Below are 15,338 nucleotides of genomic sequence, written 5' to 3'. Positions count from 1 at the left end.
CCAAACAACCATAACACACAAAATGATAGATGCCTTAAAAAGCTACAAACAAGGTGAAATGCAGAGAATCAGGGATAGGGTCATCAATTCCAACCTTGGGGATGAATCAGGAGGTGTCAGGAAAAGCTTCACAAAAGCGATAGTCTCTAAGTCGGGCTTGAAGGATGAGAAGGAGTTTGAGAATCACCAATAAAGGCAAAGATCCTTCCCTTCCAGGGAGGAGGAAAAGCAAAAATAAGGGCCCAGAGGCAGAAAAGTCCATGAATGTCACCTGGGGTATCTGGCAGAGAGAGAAGGGAAGGACAGATGGGAGAAGGGAATGTGAGGGCTTTGGAAGCTAAATATCTCTTTCCGTGTGGCATCGACTGTTGATTCCAAGCACCAAACCAGGGTTCCAGGAGCCCAGGGGCCTAGGGGGGAGACAGGATTCCAGAGCTGGTTCTTGGAGAATTATCATACAGAACCTCTTCTGGGAGCTCCAGGGAGTAAGGGTGGGCTAGAGTGGGCAAGTGGTTTTCCAAGTCCCTGAACATCCTTGATGGCTACCAAGGCCAGGCACGACTGCCCCCCACTCCTCCCTGACCCCCAGAGTGCTGGGGTGAGCTGAGGCCCCGAGTGCCTGAGCATGCAGCCCAGCCTCACCACCTTCACAAGCGCAGCACTTTATAGTTTACAAAGCTCTTATCATCCCTGCCTGTGATGTTGGCAGGCCACAGCTGCTTCTCAGAGAAGTACCCTCACAGGGGTACGTGGACCCTGCTGAGACTGCAACTTGCATCTGTGGACTCATGGTTTGTTGCAAAGAGCACAGAATGTTTATCAAACACAAGATGCTGGTCCAGGCTCTGGGACTTGCTGACTGTATGCCTCCCTTCTCTGGTTCTCAGTTTCCTCATCTGTACAATTAGAGGTCTGGTGTAGGATCTAGTCACTAGCTCATCTCCAATGTCTCTTCCAGCTCAGACAACCTATAATTCTAGAAGTGTGCATGGTCCTTTCAGAGCACCAGATCACCTCCCAGAACTTGGTTGGAAATAAATGTAATTAACAGAAGAAAATGCCATGTCCACGGAGCTGGCCTTTCATCTCTTTTAAAATATATATTTAATAAAAGAGATAATGACCAAAAGGAGGAGGAGGCAATTCCTCCTCCAGCTGACACATAGGCTAAAAAAATAAAGCATCTTCAAAGAGAATTCTTCAATGAGAGGCAGGTACAAAGTAAAGCTGCTTAGTCTGGGGTAGAAGGAGATAGCCGTGTTTTGAGTGCCACCACCACGTGGCAGGGTCTCCTGGGACCTGGGCTGGCCCCCTTGTCTGGCAGATCACCTTATTAGACAGGTTCTGGTACACCCCCCAGCCTCTCCTCCAGGTTGTGAAGGTTCCAGAGATGGAGCCACAGACAAAGCCCCATGGCCAATTAAACCCAATAAGGGCTCTTTGTTTGGTTTGAGTTTTGATTTGTTTGTTTAGCAAAATGTCAGGCCAATTAAAGCAAGATCCAAGAGCACTCAGAGCATACACCCAGCTGCAGTGTCACAAGAAGTTGAGAGGGAGGAGAGCAGAGCCAGGCTCTAGTGGGGAGTGAAGGGCTGCGGGGACAGAAGGAGCTGGGCCTAGAGAAGGAGCACCCGGGACCTGGGTAGACCAGATCACCTGCCAGTGATTGGTATAGCACTCAGGAAGCAAAACCTTGAAAAAGGCTACTGTCCACCCATTGACTCAAGATCATCCAAATTTCAAATTTATCCAACGGAAACACCTCCTTGCCAGATAAGAAACAGCACCTCCCTTAGACCTGGCTGGCTGGGGCTCCTGCCCCAGGCCCCCTGCTTTAGAGGGTCTGTTCTGCCCTCCTCAGCCCTGACTCTTCCAAAGGACATGCCCACCCAGGGCCCACAACTCCTTTTCTAGACCATGCTCCAGGTACCCAGAAAATTCTCTGCCCAAGTGCCACAAGCTTACTTCAAGGACCATCCAAGGCCTCTTCCCAGTCTGTCCTATGGAGGATGAACCCTACCACCTGCACGGTAGCCCTGGGCCTGAGGGCATGTCGACAGAGCTTAGACACGTGGATTGGGAGGTCCACACATACATTCACAAGGCCTTCCCAGGGCACATGATGAAACTGAGAGGTTAAGACACGTATCTGTCCAAGATCGTTCTGTGTGTCCTGGGTGGTGGGCCCTGTGTCCCTGCAGACTGAAGCTCCTGGAGGGCACCCCTCCAGCACCCAGCTTGGTACAGAGGCTGCTGCCCACTTAGTCCTTCCTTGCTGGGAACTGAAAGGCTGACTGAGTACCCAGCCAGCAGGTCTAGCCCCACTACACATGGGCGTCCCAGGTCACCCCTTCAGTTGTCCCCTTTGCCCTTACGTCAGTTCCCCTGATTGGGTGAGAGGTGGATGGGACTGGCTCTCTGCTGCAGAGGCGGGCAGCCCAGCAGGGGCTGAGGCCTGAGCTGGGAGTCAGACTGGCCTGGGGCTGACTCTTGGCCCTGCCACAGCTGTATAATTTAAGGCATTTCACACCAGGTGGTGGCCAGTGACCAGCCTCACCTGCTCAGCCTCCAGGTGGCTGATAGATCCCCACCCTGGCCTGTGCCAAGCCGAGGTCTCCTCTGCAGGCATGGCCCTGGCCTTCCAGCCTCCTGTGAGGGGGCCGGAGGAGAAGGAGGCATGAGGTGTCGCCATTGTGATGATTATCCAGCTGGCTCTTTGGCCTTATTGATTTTCAGACTTTATAGAGTAGAGAGCAGCAATTTGTCTTCTGCTTCATCAAACAGGAGAGCAGAGAGTTGGACATACATCCTCCCAACAGGCCAGCCTCCCCACTGCATTCTCCTTTAGGAGGAGCAAGGGGTCAACCAACCTCATGGGCCCTCACCAGGAGGGCAGTGGAGGGTGTGGGGGGCAGGGGAGAGCAGCCCCAGGCTCTCTGCAGAACCCAGGATCATTTAGGAGACAGGAAGGCCCTGATCTGGCAGGCAGGAGTCCTGGTTTCTCTTCCCACTATCCCCCACCTACCCCCTGGGTAACCAGGGTGGGCCACTTGTCTACAGGCCTCAATTTGCTCCTCTGTCAAAAGGGGTCACGATCCCTGTACCCCTGTCCCAGCTCAGCAAGTGGGTCTCATTCTACTGCACCATGGAGACCTGCCAGGGGATGTGTTCCCAGTTCCAGGATGTGTTCCCAGTTCCAGGATGTACCTTTCAAAAGCAGTAGCCCTTAGTGTGTCAGGGTTTTATAGGAAAAATGAAGACAAGTCTGAAGCAAAGAAACAAGGGAGATCTTATTGACCTCAAAATGCAACAGCATCATGGGAGCAAGCTACGCCGTGTCCCAAACTAGCCCCCAAGCGGATCTTTGTGCTCAGGTTTCAGGAGACAATAAAATTGTCTCATGTGGAACAATCCCCTCCCAGCCTCTTGTCATCACCATAACAACCGGGTCCCCTGACAAGCAGCCGAGATTTTACTGAAGGGAGAGGTGGAATGAGGCAAAATCCACTCCCGGCTTAAAAGAGCCTGTCCCCAGCGGTCTCATCTGGGCCCTTTGCTCGTTTGTAGAGGCGTTGGGCAGTGGTGAAATAAAGCATGCCACCTCCACTTCATCCTCCACCCTGGAGTACTCATGAGCACGAGCACTGAAGCTTCCAGAGGGATCTGGGCTCCAGGGAGTCATGCAGGGCCTTCCCTGTGCTGGGCACCAGCAGATCAGGCAAAAACAGAATTACATGCATCTTCCATATCAGCCAATGTAAAGGTGCCAGTAAAACATTCTGAGACAAGAGAGAGCCGGGTTACCACTGGGTGGCTCAGGTTAATAGACAAGAAATACAGGCAGGCAGAGCATTAAAGCAGTGTCTACCCTGGACAGCAAAAGGTCAGATCTGTTAGCCAGAGCAGATGTGACTCCAAACCCTGCCCTTAGCTGCTCCCCCAATTACGATTGAAACCCCTCTGAGCAGGAGGGACCAAATAGATTGGCTCCTTGAGTAGCCTGTCTGTGTCCTGCTTAGTGTCAAGAGCTGAAAGAGGCAAAGGCATGATTAAATCATGGTCCCTGTCCAAGGAACTTACAGACCAGTTAAGAAACTGGAACCAGCATTCTGGAAACAAGGCAACATCGTGGCACTATGAGTGCAACATAAAGTTAGAGAATAAAAAATCCAGCATGGGTTGACGTGGTCAGACAGCACTTCCTGGAGGAGGTGGGATTGGATTGAGTTGAGCCTTAAAGGATAGATGGGATTTGGAGAGACGGAGGGAAGAAAGGAGGGCATCCCGGGCGGCAGGAGCAGCATGTGTGAAGGCACTGGGGCAGGAGCCTGTGTGGGAGGTGGTGAGGAGAGCATCTGACTAGAGAGGGCCTTCTAGAGGTGACAGGAGCAAGATGGGGTGGCAAGAGCTGCACCAGATTCTGGACATGACATAACAGGTGATGGGAATCATACATGGGTCTTGAGCAGGGAAGAGACCAAATAACAGGCCTTGACACTGAATTGTACCAAAGGAGCTGGGAGAGCCAAAGACTTGAGGCCGAGGGATGGGAAATATGGTGGTGCCACCCAAAGGCACAGAGTAGTTGGGGCTGGAGAGAAGGCACGTTTTCTGCGGCCATGTCAAGGTGGAGGTGACACAGGGTGCCCTGAGATAGCCAGACACTGACTGACATGGCCAATATTTCTACCCGGAGCAGGGTGCTGGGCCAGATTACCCTAAGGCTCCCATCCCCCTGAGGTAGCACCATTCATCATGTGCCTGGGCCAGAGAGGAGTGAGATTGGGGGGCTGAATGCAGGTGCCCCCAGCAGCCCAAGGCCCCCTCTACCCAGCCCACATTTCCAGCTGGGGGCAGCCCGGTGCAGGGGAGCACGCCTCGGGAGGGAGAAGTCCGGATCCTGAGGATCTGGGAATACTGCCCCAGCCAAAGGGCAACATGAGGGCAAGGAAGACACCCAAATGGTTTATGGAGACCAGAGACGTGCCAAAATTGAGATCCTGAAGACAATTTTCTCTTGCTCCTGTTTGCTCAGGTCCACCCTGCCCCCGTTCATTCATTATTCAACAAATAGTCATTGTGAGCCTGCTGAGTGTCTGTCCCTGGGCCAGGAGCAGAGGGGGTGGGGAATGGCCCCAGCACACTCCAGCACCTGCTCACCTACTGCCAACTTGGGGTCCATGGGGCTGGGAATGTAATAGGAGGTGAGCTCCCTACAGAACTGGAGAGCAAAGCCCACCTGACCTCCCACCTTTGGGATCCCCTCCAGCTTCATGGAGGAGAGGCTGTGTCTGTCCTCCCTGGGGCTCTGCACAGTCCCACCCTGGACCCCATGCCTGACATCCTGTTACCCATATCTTAGCATTTCCCAATGCTAAGCTGAAATGCCCTCCTTTCCAGCATCCCTTGTCCAGCTGCAACCAGTCTCCTAAATAAGACTCCCTCTTGGTCAAGAGTCTCCGAGCCTAGCCTTTCCTGAGCACTAAACCCCAGGGCCAGGGTCAGCAATCCAGGCCTGGAGCCAAAGCTGGCCAGCTGCCTGCTTTATTGGAACCCAGCCACACCCATTCGTTAATGTCATGTTGTCCCCAGCTGCTTTCCAGAGCTACAAGGGCCAAGCTGAGTAGCTGTGATAGAACCTGGTGACCCTCGAATCCTAAAATATTGACTCTCTCGCCCTGTATAGAAAGTTTGCCCCACCCATCTCCCCTCCACTCGAAGCAATGACCCTGAAGTATCTTCCAAGTGATCAAAGAGAGATGGTGTCTCCTGGTGTTTCTGGAAGGATTCTGATGTTCCGAACCACTACAGAATTGAGCGTTCCCCCATCTGTAAAACGGGAATAAAAATACTGCCCACCCCTCCAGGGTTGTGGAGGGTTGAAGGCTTTAGTGGGGTAGTTAGCGGGGGCCATATAATAAGCATTCATTAAATGTGACTCATTTATTAATAGTAATTATTTTTATATATTAATAGTATTATTTTTCAAACATTCTGGAGAACACAGAGGACGAGAGGCAGGAGAGAACCCGGTTCCCACCCTTGTTTGGGAACACCCCCCCTCCTGCTCTTGCACTTCTCAGCAAGCAGCCAAGAGAGGAAGTGACTGGCCCCATTGCATAACTGGAGAAAGGCCTGGCGAGCTTGAGGGTCTCACCTGGGACCACTGTGCAGCAGGAGCAGGTCTGCAGTCCAGGTCTTAAGGCTCCCTCTGTTCTCCCATTCTCCATGACCCACTACCCTTCACACGCGCACGTGCGCACACATGCACGTGCACGCACACACACACACACACACACACACACACACACACACACGCTGGTCCTGCCTGCTCTCCTCCCCATGGACTCAGGCAAGCGGGCAACACACACACACACACACACACACACACACACACGCTGGTCCTGCCTGCTCTCCTCCCCGTGGACTCAGGCAAGCGGGCAGCCCGGATCCCATGGCCTGCAGCTCCCCAGGCGCCTCCCCACCGGCTCTCAGAGCTGAGGCTGATTGCTTCCATGCAATTTGAATTAATCTCATGCTTCAGGTGGAGCTTGGCTAATCAGGGGAGACGAGAAGCCGAAGTGGGTGCAATCAAATCAACAACACTACGGCCCTGGCTCTTTAAGAAGGGAAAAACAAAGCAGGCACCAGAAGACACACCCCCACCTCCCCCTCCACCCCCACCAGCCCTTCCCAGGGGACGCCTGGAGCTGCTGCTGGGGCTGAGCGCAAAGAGCTTCCCCACCAACCCACCAACCAGTCCCTGGCCGACCACCCCACGTGCCAACAATGCCCCTTTGTGGCAGCTTATCTCACACCACCAACCAGGGCTCCATTCTTGTCCGGATCTTGTTAACAAGGAGCAGAGACAGAAGCCTTTGAGGGGAGGGAGGGGAGTGGGTTGGGTTGGGGGGAAGGAGGGGCCACTCACCTCTCCCGGGTACTGTAATCCTTTCCAAAACAAAAGGCGCTGAGAGCCTCTGAGCAGAGAAGGCTCCCTTCTCCCCTGACATGTGGGTTTGCAGAGGCCTCAAAGAGGTCTCAGGCACCTGCTGTCCCTTGGAAAAGTCTCCCCCAGGAAGGCAAGGAAGAGGACATCTAGAAAGTCATTTTTAGCATGCCCAGAGCATCTTTTTAACGGAAGAGCTCTATGAGACTCCCGAAGAGATTTCGTCCCCTTCCTGGGGGATGGTGAAAAACAGCATGACTTCTGTCCTTCTGCCAATACAGATGGCTTTGGGGTCATCCTCCCTGGGACAGGGGGAAGGAACAGAGGGCATCTGAGAGGGGAAAACGAGGCACAGAGATGGGGAGGAGAGGAAGGGAGATCCTGGAACATATTCCTTGGGAGAAGCTACTAGAAAGGGAGGAGGAAGAGGGTGACCATCCAGCCTTGTGGTTCTTTACCCAGACCATGTAAGGGAATCACCTGGGGGTGGGGGTGGCTCTTAAAGAATGCTGATGCTGGGGCCCCACCTGGAGCCAATGAACTCAGAATCTCTGGGAGTGGGGTCTGTGCAACATTTTTTAAAAGGGTCTCAAACAGCTCCTTGTACATCCGTTTTCATAGCAGCATATTTGCAGTAGCCGAGAGGTAGAAACAACCCAAGTGTGACCGGCAAATGAATGGATAAATAAAACGTGATATATACATCACCGACGAAGCCATAGGAAGGGCTGGAGTTCTGAGACACACTGCAACATGGGTGAACCTTGAACACATTATGATGAGTGAAATAAGCCAGACACAAAAGAACAAATCTATGATGTCACTTATATGAAACATCTAGAAATAGCAAATTAACAGAGAAAGAAAGCAGAATAGAGGTTCCCAGGGAATGGCAGGTGGAGGAGGGGGATTCTGCTTGGAGTTTTATTTAGAATATTTGTAAATAAAAATCAATTTTTAGAAATTTTAATTAAAAAAATCTCGCCAGGTGATTCTCACATAGAGCCAGGTTTGAGAGACTCTACTGAGGTCCAATCCTCTAGTTTTATGGGGGAGGAGGAAGCAAGGCACAGACTAGGCTGTACATCCCCCCAACTGCCTAGGCCACCCACCTAGCAGAGCAGATCTAAACCCTTGGTCTCTTGTTCCCAGACCAATCTTCTTCCCCTGATTTAGACTGCATTTCCTTTCAGAGAAGCTCAGCAATATGCACTCGCTGCCCACCATCTCCCACCCCACCAACCCCCATCTCCTACCAGTATCACCTTGTGGTTAAGACCACATGCGTCCTGGGTCAAGTCCTGGCTACTAGCTGTGTGACTTTGGGCAATTGACTTAACTTCTCTAAGGCTCAGTTTCTTCATCTGTAAAATGGGGATAAAATCAGGTTCTTGTGAAGATCCGATGAGTTAATGCAGGTAGACATACTCAGAACCGTGCCTGGCACAGGGCAGGTTCTCAGTAAGTGTGAACATTCTGATGACCACGAGGGGAAAAGGTGTGCCCAAGCAGCAGCTTTCCCTCCTCTTTTCCATTTTATCAGGCTGCTCCCGACAGCCCCCTACTTCTTCCACATTCTCCCTCCCCCACACGTTGATCCTCTCCTTTGAGTATTCATGACTGAATCTTCCCTCCCCGGTGACTTGGACTTGTCAAAACCGCCAGCTGAGCTCCAGTCACCAGGAGGAAGAAAGGGAAGGAGAGAGAGAGAGAGAAGGCAAGGCTGCCTCATCCTCCCGCTGGTTCCTACACTCACAGCCCCAGCCGCTCTGGACCAGCATCCTGGCCCTGTCTGCCCAGCTCTACCCATTTACATCCCCCATCTGCATCCCCCCAAGGATTCAGCCACTCTTCATCATTCCCACCCAGCTTCCCACTCCTGGGACCAAGCCCAGGGCAGGGGATGACAAACCAAGCAGGAGGGGGAAGGCAAGACTTGGGGCTTGGTCTCCTGGCCATCACTGGCTGTGTGACCTTAGCCAACTGTTTAGCCTCTCTGAGCATCCATTTCTTCATTGATAACTCAGGGAAGAATAATCCCCAGGCTTCCTCTCTAACAGAAATGAAGCCATGGAAACTGCAAGGAACAGCTGCCCCCCCTTCTTCCTCCCCCCTTACGAAGTTGGATCCCAGAGGGGAGGCTGGAGGGGCATGGGAGAGGCCAGCCAGGTGCAGTTTATAACTCCTACACCTCTAAACCTGGGGTTGGTTGGAAAGTCGCGGATGCTGGGGGCAAGGGAGGAAGCAGAACTGTCTCGTGGTGTTTTAAAAATCTATCAGCCTCTCACATCAAATTAAAATGTAAATAGCAGCTGGTCCGGGCAGGACCTCGGGGTGACAGGAGCCGGCCTGCGAGTAATTTCACAGACGGGAACCGAGTACATCGGATTCTGACAACTGTCTTGTTTCTGAAATTGATTTCCTCTCCCCTTGGCATGCTGCCCCGGGGAGGGCCCTGCAGCAAGGGGAGGGGACAATCCCTCTCCAGCCCTGGTGCCTTCCTCCTATTGATGGTGCCTGCCAATAAGTCCCCTCTGGAGCCAGGCGGAGGAAACCGGGAGTTTCTGCCTGGCTGCCAGGCGAGGGCCAAGGGCCAGAGCCCCAGAGCCCCAAAAGCCCCTCCTGGCTCTGGAGTGAGTCCAGCAGGGGCAGTGGGGGTGCAGCAGCCTTCGTTGCTCCCAGATACCTGCTGTGGGCTGAATATGGACTGGAGAGGCTTCTACCCTGGAGGGTCCCTATAGAGAGGAGGGGTCTGCAGGGTGAGGGTGCCTTGCCTAGGGATGCCCAAGGCCACTGGAGGGGGTCTGCAAGCCACGTGGATAGCAGGAAAGGCCCAAGAAGTCATCAGGAAGCCTCTGGCCTTGGCAGGAGTTTGCCCCCATTTGGCCATTCCCAATGCCAGCTGCCGTACCAGGAAGCTTGGAACCAGACCAGCCGGATTCGCACACAGACCTGCCTACGGGACCCCAGAGAAAAGCCCCCTCCTTCCCACCTGAAGGGGCTCTATTGGAAGGAGCTCTGATTTCTTGAAGGGTGGTTCACCAACATTGGTCCTCTTGACACCCTGTGCCCAGCCCTTCCCTGTTTCCAAGATCCCCAGGGAGATCCCCCCCACTGCCCTGCACCCCTCTTTGTAAAAAGCAGTTAGGTTTCCCTTGCTGTTAATTGAATTACATTGCAGGCAAGCAGAAAAGTTGACTCTCATTAAAGCCCCCAGTGTCCTATCTGAGCAGTGTATTGTCTTCCAGGCTGCCACTGGCATTTGTCATATGGGACTCAGCCCCCTCCCCAGCTCCCCACCCTCTGCCCCTAAAGCTGCCCTGGGCATGGCCTGCAAGGCCAAGGCTGCCCCACCATAGAGCGATCACAGCTTTTTGGTGACAGCAAATTCCATTTCCCAAAGCCAGATACTCTGTGCGTGCATGGCAGACAGAGAGACGGCGAGAGGCAGCCAGCCCTGACAACCACATCACGCAGGCTTGGGGTGGGAATACCACCCTGCGGAAGCCTCGGTCTCCTCACTTGAAAAATGGGGATAATAATACTTCTCATGGTTGTTTTTGGGAGGAACCGCTGAGCAGTGAGCCAACGGGCAGCAGCATCTCACTCACTGCCTCCTCCATCATGGGTACAGGGAGGCTACACAGCTTAGTCAAGAACTGCACTGGGACATGGGCTTTGGAGCCAGGGAATTATTACAGTACCGACCACACAGGGTTCTGTAAGGTCAGGTGAGTCCATTCATGCAGGCTCTCTATAAAAGGTAATAGGTGTGTGTGTGTGTGTGTGTGTATAGAGGGAGGGCACACTTATGTAATGCAGGCCTGCAGGTAGGTGTGTTTTAGATGCCGTGTCGGTATTTTCCAGACATTGACAATTGCATCAGGCAATTGTGTGGGTGACACGGTGAGGGTGACTGTTGTGACTGTGTTGGGGTGTGTTTATGGCACCACATGTGTGTGCATGCAGGTGACTGCGATGAACATCTCTCTGGGGAATTCTTGGGGTCTGCCTTCAACCCAGACAGTCCCCTGGGGCACAGCAGGGCCTCCATGCAATAAGGCTTCTACCATATTTATTATCACCATTCAGTGGAGCAGGGAGACCTCTTGGTCCCGAGCAGAAGCAAGGGGGAGGTGGAGGAAGGGGGAGAGCAGATGGAGCAGGGCACTGGCTGCCCTGGGCTGCCCTCTGTTGGGGGGCTACCTCGTTAAACACAGCTGTACAGTGCCAGCAGGGCACCGCGTCCCTTGGAGGCCAGGGGTAGGGACTGGGGGAAGGGGCACAGTAGCAGGATTCTCTGCTCTGGTATGTTAGCAGGATGACTGTGCAGAGCAGAGAGAAGACGGAAGGAAGTTGCCCTGGTTCTTGCACGGGACAGAAGGACAGAAAACTCCTCTATGCAAGGAGAGGAGGACAGTGAATCATAGAATCACCTCCCAAATCAGTAAGCCCAATTCCCTACATCATCTTTCCCTCTCTCCAGGGAGGGACCACCCCCAAGGGTGCAACTTCTCTGTGATGGCCCTGGCTGGGCATCTCTAGTGCAGGGACCTCACGGCAGCCCTTTCTCTAAACAGCTAAAATGATTAGAAAATTCCTTCTTGGGCCAAAAAAAGAGGTCGGCCTTTCCCCCCTGACAGCCTTTCACATGTTTGAGAAGAGTCATGAGGCCCTGTCCTCCTGTCCCCTCCCCGCCCGAGCTGACACATTCCCAGTTCTCAGTGACTCTTCAAATGGCCTGGTTTAAGTCTGCCCATCTTCTTGGTCACACTCCAGCTTGTCAATGTATTCCATCTAGCGTAGTGCCCGCAATATGATACAACGTTTAGTGGGTAATCTACAACTTGTAATGGTGAGTCCCAAAGAACGGGGCACGTGGTTCTTGAGAAGGGAAGTCATTCTCCCAGCTGCCTTCCGCCATTAGTTCTACAGCTTTGCATGTGAAAGATCGCCCTTTCCCACACATCCCCTTTACCAGCAGTGTGACCATGGGCACATCACTCCCTCAGAAACTGAGCCCTCAGTCTCTCCATTTATGAAAGGCAAGGTCTGCAGAGATGATCTATACCAGTGCCATTCGATAAACACAACACGAGCCACACATGTAACTTGATATTTAAAACATGGCATGTTTTAAAAACTAAAAAGAAACGGGTGAGATTATAATCATATATTTTATTTAATGTGACGTATCTAAACTGTTAACATGTAATCAGTGTAAAAATCTTTAAGATTTTACGTTTGTTCCCTTTATCCTAAATTTTACCCTGACAGCACATCTCAATTTGAACTACCCACATTCCAAGTGCCCAGGAGCCACATGTGGCCCGTGGCTGCCCCTGCTGAACCATGCAGGTCTTTGTCTGGGTTCTGTGGACTCGCCTGGCGAGGAACGTGGAGTACATGCATTTACCAGGTGCTTTCCTCGTAATAGTCAGGGGCACGAGAGCTTGGGAATAGAACCCAGGTTTCCCAAGCGACTGGTGTGGGGCAGGCACGTACACAGGCTCATGTTGCTCTCATAACAGCCTGCAAGGTAGACATCAGACATCACCGTCTTTGTTTTACAGGAGATGAGCCTGAGTCTCAGAGAGGTTAAGTATAATGTGCTGAGGACTATGCCTGTAGAGACAGTAGAACCCAGAGTGGCCTGGCCAGCAAGCCCTTCAAGCCGGGCAGAAGGGACAAGTGCAGTCTCCTCTTCTCCGTAGATGGGCTCCCCTGAGCTGGCCCTGAGTCATGGGACGGTGAAGAGAGCATCAGTTTGTGATAGGTGGTGCTCCTTGCCATCACAAGCAGTCAGCTGGTAGGAGGGTGAAGGGGGCCCACCTCAGGTCCCAGAGATGGTTGTTATATAGGGTTGAGAGGCCAAGTGAGCTCTGAGGCCTGTCCAGAATGTCTGGAAGCCCTGCTGTCTCTGGAGGCCCACATTTGTCTCTCTGAACAAACTGATTGGGAAGACAAGCTCCCTGAGGTGGGGCAAGCATGTATGGAGGTTCAGGTTGAGCACTGCTCAAACATATACAGCCAAAGGGATGAATGATGTATAAAACCTGGTCCCTACTCCATCCAGCTGGAGTAGTATCTTGAGACTTCACACAAAGGCCTTGGGGAGCCCTGCCTGGATTGCAGAACAGCATGTGCTGCAAATTTTTTGCTCTGGAGCAGAGCTTTGATGTTTTCCTACCAAAGTGGGGCTTTTCCTTTCCTCCAGACTCAGACCTGCACTGAAGCTGGAACCTGCTCCCACCCTCCTTCACACACACACACTCCTCTGCACAAACATCTTGTAGCTCCTCTGTGGCATCAGCAGCTGCCTCGCAGGAGCACAATTCCTCTTCCCCAAAAAAGGCCTTAGGTCCCAGCCCACCTAAGAGTCACAGGCCCAGTCCTCTGACCCACTCACCTAGGGACAGCAGAAACAGCCCCGTGCCTCTCCCCTGACACTCCTGCATTTCAATCCTCAAGTAAAAATGGAGGCATCTGCAATGCCAGGCCTGACTTGTTGATATAAAACCTTACTCTATATTCTACCCAGGTTTGTACAAGTGAATTATGCAAATCTTTGATGGAAAAATATTCCTCTGCACATCCTTGAGAGTGTAAAACCTTAGTCAATAATTCATACTTGGATGTCTCTGACTGCAGGCTTTTTCTTCATTATAACTTGCAGCTAGTTATTTGTCTTACGTGTTTTATTGTATATCTTGGTGTAGTGCCGTGCATTATAAAATTTATCTGCTTCATTATTTGATGAGCTGGGGCTGGGGAATGTGCTGAGATGCTGGGGCAGGAGCCTGGGGCCTTGAGTATCCTCAGCATCAAGTCCCGCCTGACAAGAAGGCAGAGGAGGTGGCTGGCTGTGGGTTGTGATTTCATGAATGCAGACGCCCCCCAGACCCCACACCAGCCCTCTCCCAATGCCTCTGCCCTCAGACTGGTGTCTAGTTGCACCATTATGGCTCCATGGTTCCCTTCCTTTCTCCAAAGGCTTATTTGTCCTTAAAAGTCAAATGTCCCTGAAGCATTTGCTGGGAAGAACTTTGTCTGAGCCGATCTTTAAAATGGGAGGGGAGAGAAATCCTGAAGAAGGGGCCAGCCACTGAAGTGGGGCAGGGATGCAGTGCTAGGGGATGGAGGGGAGGGGGTGACGAGAGGAAAGACAGCGCAGCTCTTTGCTCTTGCCAAAGCAGGCCGATGATGGGGAGCTGGGGGGCTGGGTCTCTTCTCTGCAGAGCTCAGTGTGAGGAGGGGTCCACCCCCAAATGGGAGCGGGGAGCAGTGTCTGATTCTTGCAGCCAAGGACAGCCATTTCCCGTGTATGTGCTCCCGATCAAGAACAACTGGGGCCTAGACTCTGAGAGGCACGTTTTCCCAGGAAGAAGGTGAGGATGAAGGAAGGGCGAGGCAGCCCCTACCAGTGCCCCCAGACCAGGTGCCTTTCTGGGAACTGCCCTGCCTGGGTTTTTTGGTACGAGCCTCAGAGCCTTGGTTCGAGCAGTTTCTGCTACTGAAAGTGCCCTTTCCTCCATTCTCCCCAGATGAGTCCTGCCAGGACAAATGTGTATTTCTCCTAGCAAAGGACTCAGCATTCTTGACTGTAATTGCTAGCTTTGTTGTCTGTTCTCATCACTACAATGAAGTTCCTTGAGATCAAAGGCCATGCTAACACGATGCTCAAGAAGTGCTTGATGAACGGATGGGTGGTGCCTTCCCACTTAAATTAATTTCTCCTACTCCCTCCAGGAACCACTCACCAGTTTGTCTTCCTACGCATGTGACTCTCTTCCCCTTCCCCTCCCAACCCTTTCCACACACACGTGATCACAAGCCCCCAGGAGGCAAAGGACCCATCTCGTTGTCACATGTACCCCCAGGCTGGCCCAGTGCCTCTTGGTGGCATTGGTGTTGAATTAGAGGAGAAAGGGGACAGGATTTCACAGTAGCTGAGACCGTCTCGTCCTGCCCTTCTGCTGGCCGTGGGGTTCAGGCCCAGAGGAGGGGACAGTGACAGATTCTGGGGTCGGGGTTTCCTGGTGACCAGCCAGGTCCTTGGTTGTTTCTTGACGGTTTCTCGGGTCAGCAGTGGGGGAATGGTAGGGGGAGGGAGCCACCTGTTAGCCCGGCTTCCATGGACCAGGCTGATGCGCCATGCAGGGCTTTGTATTGTATTTTGTTTGAAAGAACAGGAGAGGGGCTCAGCTGTTTGGGTGGGTATTGCTGCCAAGAAGCAGGAGGTAAACAAGACGTCCCTGTGGAGAAAGAGCCCCAGCCACAGAGACAAAGAGGAGACCCCAATTCTTTAGAGCAGGGCTCTTGACCTGGGGTCCAGACCACCTGGGAGGTCTGTGGGTAGAATTCAGGGGGTCCATGAATTTGGATGGCG

The 15,338-nt window shown here is 52.7% G+C and overlaps 1 protein-coding gene across 1 annotated transcript in view; it reads left to right on the top strand.

Moving 5' to 3' along the window:
• The window catches only part of DSCAML1 (DS cell adhesion molecule like 1), a 334,021-nt gene that overhangs the window by 269,766 nt on the left and 48,917 nt on the right, over positions 1 to 15,338 (top strand).

The sequence above is a fragment of the Choloepus didactylus genome, chromosome 6, assembly GCF_015220235.1.
Source record: "Choloepus didactylus isolate mChoDid1 chromosome 6, mChoDid1.pri, whole genome shotgun sequence".
Taxonomy (NCBI): domain Eukaryota; kingdom Metazoa; phylum Chordata; class Mammalia; order Pilosa; family Megalonychidae; genus Choloepus; species Choloepus didactylus.
The sequence above is the reverse complement of the archived record's forward strand: the minus strand, read 5'-3'. Positions and strand labels throughout refer to the sequence as shown.